The 12,141-nt window shown below is 39.0% G+C and overlaps 1 protein-coding gene across 3 annotated transcripts in view; it reads right to left on the reverse strand.

The window, feature by feature from the left end:
- LOC108044776 (protein tincar) overlaps positions 1–12,141 on the reverse strand; it is a 62,863-nt gene that overhangs the window by 21,244 nt on the left and 29,478 nt on the right. The gene's annotated exons all lie outside the window — the stretch shown is intronic.

Below are 12,141 nucleotides of genomic sequence, written 5' to 3' on the forward strand. Positions count from 1 at the left end.
ATTAACCATTCTATTATGTAATTAGGCAGACAATTATAATTCTGCAAATCCCTTAAAAAATACATGACATTTTTAAAGCTCACTTAAACCATAAATAATTAATCGTCGAGCGCAAATCCGAGCCGTGTTTTAATTAGTCACGTACGGGTTTTCAGCTTTTTCTTCTGCTGGCCCATGGCCAAATTGACGCGTTCAAATTGGCAACAATTTAAATAAGATTACAGCTCCCAAAACGAATATCAGAGAGGGGTGAAACTACAAATCAATCCGCTAGGGGAAATGGCGGAGAAATTACTGCCCATTCGGTGTCTATAAACCAATTTGGCACATGAGAGTTGAAGTTCCTGCCGTTTTTGGGCGTTGCGTTATATTGCTGTTGCTGTTGCTGCTGGGTGTCGCATGTTGCTGCTAGGTGTTGCTGGCGCTGTTGGCTGTCGCATAATTAAGGCAACGCTCGTTGCCAGACAGACAAATGCGTCGGGAGAGATGCAGCCGGGGAATGGGCGAGACAGAGGCGGAACCTCCAGGGAGAAGCCTCCTTTGTCTGGGCCCTTGTTTTATGCATCGCGCCTCGTATTCTGCCACATCGAAAGCGGCATAATTATAGGCCAAAAAGACACTTACCAAAAAAAAAAGTTTAAAAGTAGAAAAATCTTTAATACTGGTTGGCATATAAGGCACTCTAAAGAAATAAACATTTTTTTAAGAACGTTTTTTTCTACTTTTTTCTGGTGGCATTGTTCGAATCAAACATAACCTTGTTAATTTTATACTTTTGTCAATATGATTATTAAATAATAAAATATAAGCTAATTACCATAATCAGTAATGGTAATATTTAAAAATTTAAAGTAGCGAGAAAGTGTTTTGACCATGTTCAAAAACTTTAAGCAATATGTTTTTCAAATTTAACAATTTTGCAACTAAGTTTTTTATTCAATTTTGAAGAAGCTATTTTTCGATCAAAATCTTCAAATAGTTTAGTTTTTTTCAGTGTACTTTCTTCTGCTCACCGAGTGTGAGGCAGGTAAACTATTTGCAGCTTTGCGTGTTGCAGTTGAATCTAACATGTGTAGAGCCGTTAACATTTATGCCGCCTTTCAGCAAATGTTGCGTTTTGTTCAACACAACCGCGAGTTGGCCAAAAGGGAAATGGGAAATGGGAAACGCAGTTCCTTGGCCTTCCTTCCATTTTCCGCTGCTCTTTGCCATGCAAAAATAATAAAATGTTTGCAATTTGTTCGCGTCGACGTTGTTTGTAATTAAACGCGTTGCAACAACAAAGTTAACAAACGGGCGGGAATGTGCCCTTATTCCGCGTTCTTCTCGCTGCCCAGTAATTGACCCGATTTAATTGATAATGGCTGTTGTGAACAACGTAATGTCAATGGCCCAAGCGACAGCGAAATGGTAGCCCAATCAGAAAACAGTTAAACATCCGCAGTAAATAATAGTAATGCAAAATCTCAGTATATTTAAAGGAGGGTAAAATGCAGTAGAAAACTGGATTTCATTTTCACACATTAAATTATCTAAAATTGCTAAGGCTTCTGTTGTTTTCATTTTGAAATTTAATTTGCAAATTTAAAAATATCAAAGGAACTTTCTGTTCTTTAATACCTACATCTAATTTAGTAAATTGTAGTTGCCAATTCATCCTTGCAACATTATATACTTGATGTTTACCCACAATCTGCTACCTTATTCATACAAAATCTAGCAAACATTGTCAGCCATGATCCTGTAAGTCCTGTTCCGTTTACCAGAGCCTCATGTTGATATTAATTTTATGTTAATTACAATCTCCACCAGGCTCCGCAGCTAGGAGTTCTGTTTCATGTTGGTTGTCTACAGAACAGTGGAGTTCCGGGGGCCATGTGGCTGCGTCCCAGGGAAATGGGGGGTGGTTAATGTGCACCCAAGGCAACCCATCCAAGCACTCCCTGGAGTTCCTTCCTCCTTCCTGTTTTGACATACCCAACATCAGATTAACCAGCCGCAAAAGTCATAAATGCAGATGTTTACATTTATTTTTCCCGCTCCAGCTCCCTTCTTCAGTGGCTTTCCTTTGGGGTATTTTCTTTGTCTTTTGCCGGTGCAGCTAAATGGGTGGAGTGGGGGGGGGGATTTTGTTGGAGGGTGGATTGGGTGTTTTTGGGACCCTCTCGAGAAGATAGAGCAAGAACTTTGCCCCTGTCCTTGGGGCAATTTGTCGCGTTCGCACGACTTTTACGCAGATGAAACAGCCACTTTATAGGCGTCGAGAGGTGTGTGAGTGCACAGGAACAAAAATTATAATCAAATTTATCTATAAATATTATTTTTATTTCTAATTGTATAAAAAAAAGCCTGTAGATGTGGATTTATAAAGGATTTTTCCTTCATTTAATGTGAATAGAATTCCTTTTAAAAATGTTACATTTTAATATTTTCCAATTGATTGAAATATCCAATTTTTCCCAGTGCATATGTGTTTTTTCCTTGGCATTTCCTTTGTGTGTCCTGGCGTAAAATTAAAATGTTTTGCTCTGAATGCAGAGAGAGATAACGTGGGACCTTCTTCGTTTTTTGCACACCCTCCCTGCTGTTAATGCAAATTAAAAACTTCACTCAACTGCATTTATTTGGTTAGCACAGTTCTCTCTGTCTTTCACACTTTTATTTCCACTTTTTCATACGCCACGTCCCCTTCTCATCCCATTAGTGTGACTCATTTTTTCGGGTTTTCTTATTTACCCCCTCCAAAGACGCAGACTCAGGTTCACTTAAGCATTCCGCCCCCAAGAACAGGGGGAAAAATACAGCAAAATATGCTAAATGGCACTTGGCACCCCACAATCCCCCTCTCGTTCCCCATGAACCCCCCCCTCTCGAGTTCCAGACTCGACTCACACATTGCCAGTGGCATGCTCAAGTGGGCCACTCCGGCTAATTTATATGGCCAAGCAGCTTCTTTCATTCCACTTCTACTTCATTTGTCTCGTTCTGAACAACCCCTTCTTCATTTTCCACTCCTTTCTTATTTTTGATGGCTGAACGGTCACTGCTGAAGAGCTGGACAAAGAAAAACATTCCAAATTTTCATCTTTGTACAATTTCCTTGATGCTTATATATTTATTTAAACTGCCATTGAAATGGCTTTTCTGCTTTTTCACAATTTTGCATAAATGAAAATGTTGCATTTTCCTCGCCGCATCATTTACTCTCGTCCTTTTTTCTTCTTTCAAAATCAAACACAATGGAAACTCTCTTTCTTCTGCTGCATCTCGGCAGTTGGTTTTGTTACTGAAAGCGTGACAAATGTGAGTACACTGAGAATACATAAGATAATCGTTACAAAAAAAATGTAAAAAAAATAAAGAAAACTAAATTTACTTTTTCTGTTTTCCCTTTGAAAAAATATAAGCGAAAAATAAATTTAATTTTCTCAACATTATATTACCGAATTTCAAAATTTAAGCCGAACTTTTTCTGACTGCAACATCTTCCCTCCAGCAGCCAAGTTTCTATTCACCCCTCTGCAACATCGTGACTCACTTGTTAAATGTATTTTCAGCAAGAGTTGCCAACAAACATGGACAAAGGAAAAAGAGAGAAGAATTTATTTTCTGCATTGGCTGGCAAAAGTTTTTGGCTTAGCTTGGTGGTGGGGTACAGGGAGGGTTGCACGTGGCATGTTTTGAATTGGATTTACACATGTGCCGAGTTAATACGTGTTACCCCCCTTTTTCACCATCGAATGACATTTTTTTCAATTTTAACTTTCCAGCTGGCAATACGTGAGTAAGCTGAAAATGTGTTGCCTACTTTCTGGGGCTGCCGAATAATCCCCCAAAACTTTAACACAATATAGGTACAATTAATTTTGATTTATTGCTCAGTGCAGCAGGACCAACACTAAAATTATGTAAAACTTGCCAAAACATAACTGAAATGCTGTTATTAAAATCAAGTTTTTTTTTATTTGTACGGCTAGTGCGCAACTAGGTCATAAATGCCCTGGGTAACCCGAAATTACCAAAATAAACAACAACCGAATAAAAAGAAACCCGCAAGGGAGTGGTAAAATTTATGACTGCAATTAAATCGCTACCAGCGGGAAAATAGAATTAAAATAAAACATAATAAACTCTATAAATTAGAATGCGAATCGCATAAAATGGCACCAAATGAAAGGAGAGAACATTGTCTGCATGTAAATTATCGCATCGCGGGCGCGTTCACCAACACTGTGCTGCACCGCCCATTCAAAACCCCTAAAACCAAACCACCCAAAGCCAGGGCAACAACAAATGAGCCACATGCCACCACTTGCAGACGGGCTAAGCCAAATATCGCGTTGAAATGTTACCAATTTTGAGAGTGCTTAAATTGCGTTACACGGCAAATGGGGGTAAAAGCGAGGGGTTCAAAGTTTGAGGGATGTGGCGGCACCCCTCTACTGGGTCACCAGCTCCCCACGGAGATTCTGTCGCTTGCATTCCCAGAGAGTACTTGCCCCCGGGTTCCGGGTCGTAAAAATGCCGGAGAATTCATGGCAATCGAATGGATTTTTCGAAGGGTAAAACTCTGGAAGGGTGTGGTGGTGCCCTGTTATTGTGCAATCGTCGTAGTCAGCGGTTTGTTGTTGTGCACATTGCATGAGTGAGTTTGGCAGGCTCAAAAAATATTCAAAGCGAAAACTTTTCCCGCTTAAGAAAATCGATGAGTCCCCCGAACAACATCAATGAAACCCCCATCAAACCACCCTTCTGTATTGTACAGGTGGGCTGAGGGCTCACGACACGCCATATTAAGCGGCATTTTGTTTTGACATTTCCTCTGGGTTGCCTACTTTTGTGGCAAAACCAAAACAAGAATAGGGCAAGAAAAAAACAAATTTTAGGAATGAGGAAAGGTTAAAGGAAAAACTGGAACTGCGCACTTGGCAAAAAGAAAGCAGCAAACGAAACGAACACAAAAAATAAGAAAGTAAAAAGGACATGAAAGCCGCTTTCATCAAATGTTGCACAAGTAGTACACGAAAGGCTGAGCGGAAAATGTACCCTTTTAACAAGGGTCATCTAGGGAAAGAGTTAAGAAGATTGAAAAGTACTCTTATGTACCAACAAATTACAAAGGACATTTTTAACTTAAGTGGTATATAGAAATTTCTGAAATTACTTATATTCAATGAAGTCTAAAAAATCATACACTATATCAACCATAACATAACCATATTAAAGACAAACAAGATTCAGACGTTGGTTATCAATCATCTTATTCTATAAACAAATATGCAACAAAAAATCAATTAACTAAGGAAATACATTTTTATTGGCCATCTAATTTGTGACTGTGTTAATTAATTTAATAACAATAATAAACGCCTTACTCTTCTCTTTAAAACTAATATGAACCGATATACTCGAATAAGTATTACTCACAATATTTGTATTTTCCTTTCTTTAACTTGTTTATGTTGCTGATAATATCTGTAGCCCTTGGCGAAACAGTAACCCATTTATTTCTATTCTTTTATTTCCCTTAAAGTTTTTTAGAGACACAATCGCTGCTCCTGACAATCATTTCCTTTCAATTTCAACGGCTAAAATTGGTTTTTTAATTAAGCCATAGGAGAAATGGGCAGAACGGCAGAAACAACAATATTTCCCATCTGCCTCAGTCCCTCAGTAGTGATACGCCGACAGCGATATCAACACAAGCTAACCGACTGACCAACTGGCTATGAGCTGCTCATGTGAGTGGTAAACAAACAGAAGGGAAAACCCAAGCGGAAAAAAAGTAAAATTCTGCCTTTAGCTGAAAATGGAAATGGTAGGAGTGGGAACTGGGGAAAATCGTGGCTCATAATGATTGCATTGCAATTGAAATCAACTTTGGCATGTTCGTTTGACGGTCGTGTTGTGGGCACAAAAACCACAGCTCAACGGGGCGTATGCTCAATATTGATTCATAAACATATTTGGGCAAGTTAAGCGCATACAAGCACACATTGGAAATATAGAAAACAGAATGATGTGACTTGGCCAGGATTTAATTGAATTTGTATTGTGTGCGAAATTGCAAAATCTGTTACAAGCATTTTCACTAAAGCCATCAGTAAGCTATTGAATAAATTATCCACACTCGATTCTCTACATTTCTGCACATTTTAGCAATAAATTGATGCAATTTCCAGTATGTAGGGGGGAAAACCGCACAAAAACAATTGCAAATGTTGGGATTTATATGACAAGTTCAATTATTTGCCAGAGTGGCGAAAAGGAAAGCAACATCACAGCCCAGCAACAGAGCTATCGTCAGTCAGGAAATTTGAGCCAAAAGTATTTTGCTCAAGGCATAAACCGCAGTAAAGCGGACAGACGAGACAAAACAAGCTAAAGGCAAAAACCACAGGGCAATAAAGGATCAGCCAGCCAAGTGACAGGACAAACTGGAGCTAAACCGAACCAAAGACCGATCTGACCCAACCTTCCAGCTGGTGGGAGCTATTAAAAATTGCACATGCCAGTAAAATTGAGACGGCAGCCAAAGTCGATACCAGAGGTTTCAATTTCACTTAATAACAAAACCGCAAGAGCCATCGGGCGGAGCAAAAACCATCATCAAATGGGGCAACAGACGAAAAAGGAGCTGTGAAAGATGAGAAATGGCCAGTGGTCACATTTGAGAGAACAACAAAGTTGTTGCGAAGCTGGAAATACAAAGCGGAAAAATGCAACCACAGCTGGCAGCTGCTTTTCCTGCACAACTACCCCCATAAAAACACCTCCTTCAGCAGGTCTTTCACTGAAAACAAATTCAAAGACAAGAGATTTATATAAAACAAGAATACCTTTTTTACAAATAACTATTAAAAGGATTTAATTTGTGTATATATTTAAACAAACACAGCAACATTTATATTCTTTTATAAGCGGAAAATACATTTAAAGGAAATCCTAAAAAGAACATATTCTGAGATGATAATAATCAGCATTTTAAAATTTTACTTTTGCCTTTGGTTATTCCTTTTCCAGCAGTGTGTGAGAGGAAAACGTAAGCCAAGTCAGCAAATCAAATGGCATGCAGATGCTGATGCCAAGTGCGTTTGGTTAGCAAAAAGGATTGTCAGGGGCGTAGGATAAAAGGAGAGAAGTTAGTTCAGCTGGCTGCCACATGAATGCCGATAGTTGTCAGAGATTATGACACGAGAATGCCACAAGCAGGACCCACCGACATACAAAGACAGCTGGCTGGAAAATAAGGGGGTTCCCCAAAGGGGCTGGGAAAACTTTCAAGCAATGAACACATTTGCGCATATTTGCATAAAACTCGCTGCAAGGACGCAGAGAGATGCAGAGAAGGATGTGCTGGTGGTGGAGTATGGATTGGTATGGTTTGCCAGGGAAATGCCTGAGCAACTCAAACACGGACATTAAAAACGGCTCACCCTGACTTCACGAAGCTTCAATGCACTCTCTGAAATTCGATTTCCAAATGGAAATAGGCAAGTAAGCGAAAGGAAATTGCCTATCGGAAATACGGCTTAACTGACGTTTCCTAATGGTTAAGATTTCTTGGTAAACGTCAATCAAATAACCCACGAAATCATTATCACTGCTCATGATGGTAATATTTGTGTTCTATTATGATTTATTTAATTAAACAATATTAGGAATCCTGTATTTAACATAATAATTGCTTTGCATATCTTAAGCGAACAAATGAAGACATAAATACTTATTAAATTTAAACAAAATCATAAGCATTACCACATTTTACCAGTAAACCAGAAATTTCTATCAGAATACTTATCTATTTTAATATCCAAATAAATCTAGAGTGTCTATATGTTTAAAATCGGCGATGCCGCTGCACAGGAAATATTTTGCCATAAAACTTGATCAACTTGGGTGAACATGCAGAAAAGTGAGCACAGGATGAAAGAAAACAAGAGAGAACGCTATAGTCGGGTGCCCCGACTATCAGATACCCGTTACTCAGGTAAAGGGAGTGCGAGGGAGATGGAGATAGAAACTTTGATCACGCATAACTTTTTAACGAATGGTCCGATTTGAAAAATTTCTTCTACATTTCGATAGGTATTGATAAACACAATAAAACTGCGTTTTTACTTTTCCGAAATATTTAAATTTTTAAAATCGTATCTAAGCGATTCTGGGCGTTAAAGGGGGCTTGGCACCTTTTTGAAACAAACTTGCGCTGCGTAGGAACTCCTAGAATCTGCATGCAAAATGCCAATCTTCTAGCTTTTATAGTTTCCGAGATCTCAGCGTTCATACGGACGGACAGACAGACGGACAGACAGACGGACAGACAGACGGACAGACGGACAGACGGACATGGCTATATCGACTCGGCTAGTGACCCTGATCAAGAATATATATACTTTATAGGGTCGGAAACGCTTCCTTCTAGCTGTTACATACTTTTGCACGAATACAATATACCCTTTTACTCTACGAGTAACGGGTATAAAAAGTCGAGGGATGGGTGGGCTGTGACTTGGTACTTATTGGGAATTGTGGAAGTTCATGCCTGAAGAAAACTCATAAAAACTGCTGACAACAACAAATAAAAATTGCAAAAATGTATTCCCAGAATGCTTTAAGCCCTGCTTGTGTGTGTGTGTGTGTGAGTGTCTCCTTTGCCGGCATCTTTATCTCCTCACAAACACACAGAAAGTCTATAACGTTCTATAAGCTACGATTATTAAAAATGGAAAATATTTATCTACCCTGCTAAGGATTTTCCGAGTTAAAGAAGAAGGGCAAAGCTGTTTTTGTCGTCCCATTTGATTGCAGTTTATGCATACGAATGAAGTAGTTTGGCACTTAACTTGGCCCACAAGAAAGATAGAAGCGGGTAGGCCAAGTTAAGATGAGCTAAAAACGAAGTTAGAGAAACGACAAAAGTGAAACAAAGGAAAACCCTAGACAATTTGCATTGAAATCGAGTAATGGTTATTCGGTCAGGGAAAACCAAAACGCAATACAGGTCTCAATTAAATTATAGAAAAAAGGTGGAGTGGCGGTGTAAGTACCGAAGGAGGTTAGCTTAAGTTTCTGACTTAGTTAGTGGCTGAAAAAATAAAACTTTTGCCAGCGCACAACAGAAAGAAGAACAAAAACCGAGCATAACCAAAGTTGGCTAAATTGAGGATAAAAATGCATTATTCATTTAAGGCGACCTTCTATATTTCTCTCTCCCTCTCTCTTTTACTATTCTTCCCTGTTTCATTTTGTTGTATCCTCTCTCTTTCTCTGTTGCACTTCATCCCGACCATTAGTCAAAGCGTCAAGCGTAAAATGCTAAACTGAAATTTTGTGTTGAACAAATGTTGACAGCTAACGCGGCAAACTCCGCCTCCCCGATTTTCCCACGACTATCCCCAACTTTCCACCACCCCCACCCCCTGGGCAGCTCCATTAGGCGGCGCCCTTGACAGCTGCTGGCAGCGATGGAAGCTCTGCGACAAAGTGACGCAAAGTTTAATTGAAATTCTAAAAGGAATTTCCACAAAACTCGGGCGGATAAGCAGGAGTGGGAAAACAGCAAAGGACTGACTTCCCGCAACTTCAAATTAGTTTTACATATTATTAGGTATATTGAAAGGAAAGCTAGAAGTCTGTTCCGCAACCAGATGGAAAGCAAACTCACAAATCGTTAAACATAATATTACAAGAATATTTGTTCGTGCTGAAAAAAAAGTACGAAAACCAAAACTTTTTAATGAGTGTTACTTAATTTTGAACATGTACTACCAAAATCAAGAAAAAAATTTTTTTAAAAATACAAATGTTGAAAATTATTATAGTTTGTCTTACCCAATATTATTTCATTCTTACTTGAAGTACTTAAATTTTTAATTATAGAAACCCCATTTCGTAAGCCTAATGGCCACATGATTTTTAATGCTCCTCTCAAGCTGTCAACTAAAATTCCCTTTGATTCTTTAGGCACTTTTGGTTACTTGGTTGGTTACACTGCAGGTCGAAAGCCACTTGAAGAATGAAGAATGAAATTTCCATTTGGCCTTATGAAAATTAAATGAAGCCAAAGCTCAAAATTCCGAACCTACAAAAAGTGGATGCGAAAAGGGAGGAGGGTGCCAAAGTCAAGTGCCGCAAACGTTTAGGTTTCAGGGAGTTAAGAGGGCGTGCCTCTCATATGGCGCAAGCTGTTCATAATTTGTTTCCCCGCCCACGCAAAAGGGAAACTCCCAGCAAACAGAAGGAACATTTTTTACATTTTTTTCTTGTTTTTTCGCCGCTGGGCTTGACTCTTTCTGTCATTCCATTTTCCCCTCTTGTTTTTTTTTTTTTTGAAGTTTATTACATTCAACTTTCTTTGGGCGAAAGTTAAAGATTTCCAAATTGAAGCAGACAAATTTAATGTTGAGATAAGAAAATTTATAAGTGACACACACGCACACTGGTGAAATGCGAGCTACCAGCAAAAAGTGGATAAAAAGCAGGCTAAGAAAAGTTGTGGAGGCACATCTCCTGAACATGAAACTTTCTTCTTGTTTTTTTTTTTCAGGGGAGGTTGAAAGAGGTTTAGAATCACAGCTGGCAGTTGAAAATAACACTTATCGCCCAAAAAATGGGGCTGAACAGGGAAGGCGGCCTCTATAAAAGTGGGTTTATAGATATGCAATCTTTGCTTTTTATTGGCTTTCATGGGTTGCGAAGGAGGTGGAAAGCTCGACTGTCGTTTGTAGTTTTCCTACTCAACTTAATCCTTTCTTATTGAAAACCAAAAACGAGGCAAAAAGTGTGGCCCACCCAAGATATAAATCTTTATGTGTCTGAATGGCTCTCTCTGGCTGGTTGGTTGGCACGTGCGGCCTGAAAAGCAGTTTACAGCTGCTTGTGGGCCGGGAAAATGCCTGGTAACGCTTTAGACCAATTCGCAGTCGGGCAAATTTATGACTTGATTACAATACGCATACGCCCCATGGCCGGGGACAAAGAGAGAGCGACTCGGAAAAACGGCGGATGCCGGGATATTAAGGGAAAAAGCGAAGGAAAAACTTGTGTGCCGGCTGGTCTAAAGCAAATGGCAAATAATGTAATAATATGACAGAAGAAAAGAAGCCCGATAATGCACAAAAAACCACAACAACAATAACTTGCAAAAAGTGAGTCAGAATAATGGAGGAAACGAGGGCGTGGCTGTGTAAATTGTGGTGACAACAATTCAATTTAACGCCCCACTGAGCCCAGTTCGCGATGGATTCTGGCCATTGTTTTCACTTCACCTTTTTGTTGCCTGTTTTTGCCCAGTGTTTTCTATTAAATTTAATTTAAATTTAATTGAATTGACTACATTTCCTTTTGACTGCTGCTGGCAACACACGAGCTTGGTTTTAATCTATTTAATTGGTGTTTAAAGCAACTGAAAACAAATATTATATTTTTCACGATGTCCAGTCTGGTGGCTGTCAAGATTTAATATGACGACCGAGCGTGATTGATGGAAAGATTGATGGATGGCTGGCTGGTTTGAGAATCGTCAATGAGCCGCGCCGTCTGACTCTTGAGGTGCTGTCAATACTTTATGCTGGTCTGCCACATGTGTCATTAAGAAATCAGGCGGCAAAACTTACAACGAACGGTAATAATAAATGCAACAGCAGATTTCTGCAGTGACTTTCGACCAAATAAAATCTTTCTAGTATTTAATCCCATTTACTGTGTGTTAGGAGTTGATTTTTTTACTACAAAAAAATAACACAGAATTTTGTTAAGTCACTTTTATTTAAAATTCTCAACTTTTCTGCGAGACCTTTCTTAATTATTCTTTGTTTACGTGCTTATATGTACCTACATTGTGCTGACATAATAAAATGAAAAAATTACTTTGGCAGCAAATGAAGAAATTTTTTTATTCCATTGAATTACAATTCAATTGCCTTCAATCGCATGTGTTGTCATGATTCGGCAGCCGCTACCATTGTGCCTTTCTCTAGTTTCGCTCCCTCCCTTCTAGCACACACAGCAAAGCGAAAATATATAACCAAAATTACACAAAAACACACAAGGCACACATAGATGTGAAATCTAATAATCAGCTTGCCACCTAACGAATGTGAAAATGTTGACGGTGGAAATGCGAGAAGAAAAAGCCGA

The sequence above is a fragment of the Drosophila rhopaloa genome, unplaced genomic scaffold, assembly GCF_018152115.1.
Source record: "Drosophila rhopaloa isolate 14029-0021.01 unplaced genomic scaffold, ASM1815211v1 contig_178, whole genome shotgun sequence".
Classification (NCBI taxonomy): domain Eukaryota; kingdom Metazoa; phylum Arthropoda; class Insecta; order Diptera; family Drosophilidae; genus Drosophila; species Drosophila rhopaloa.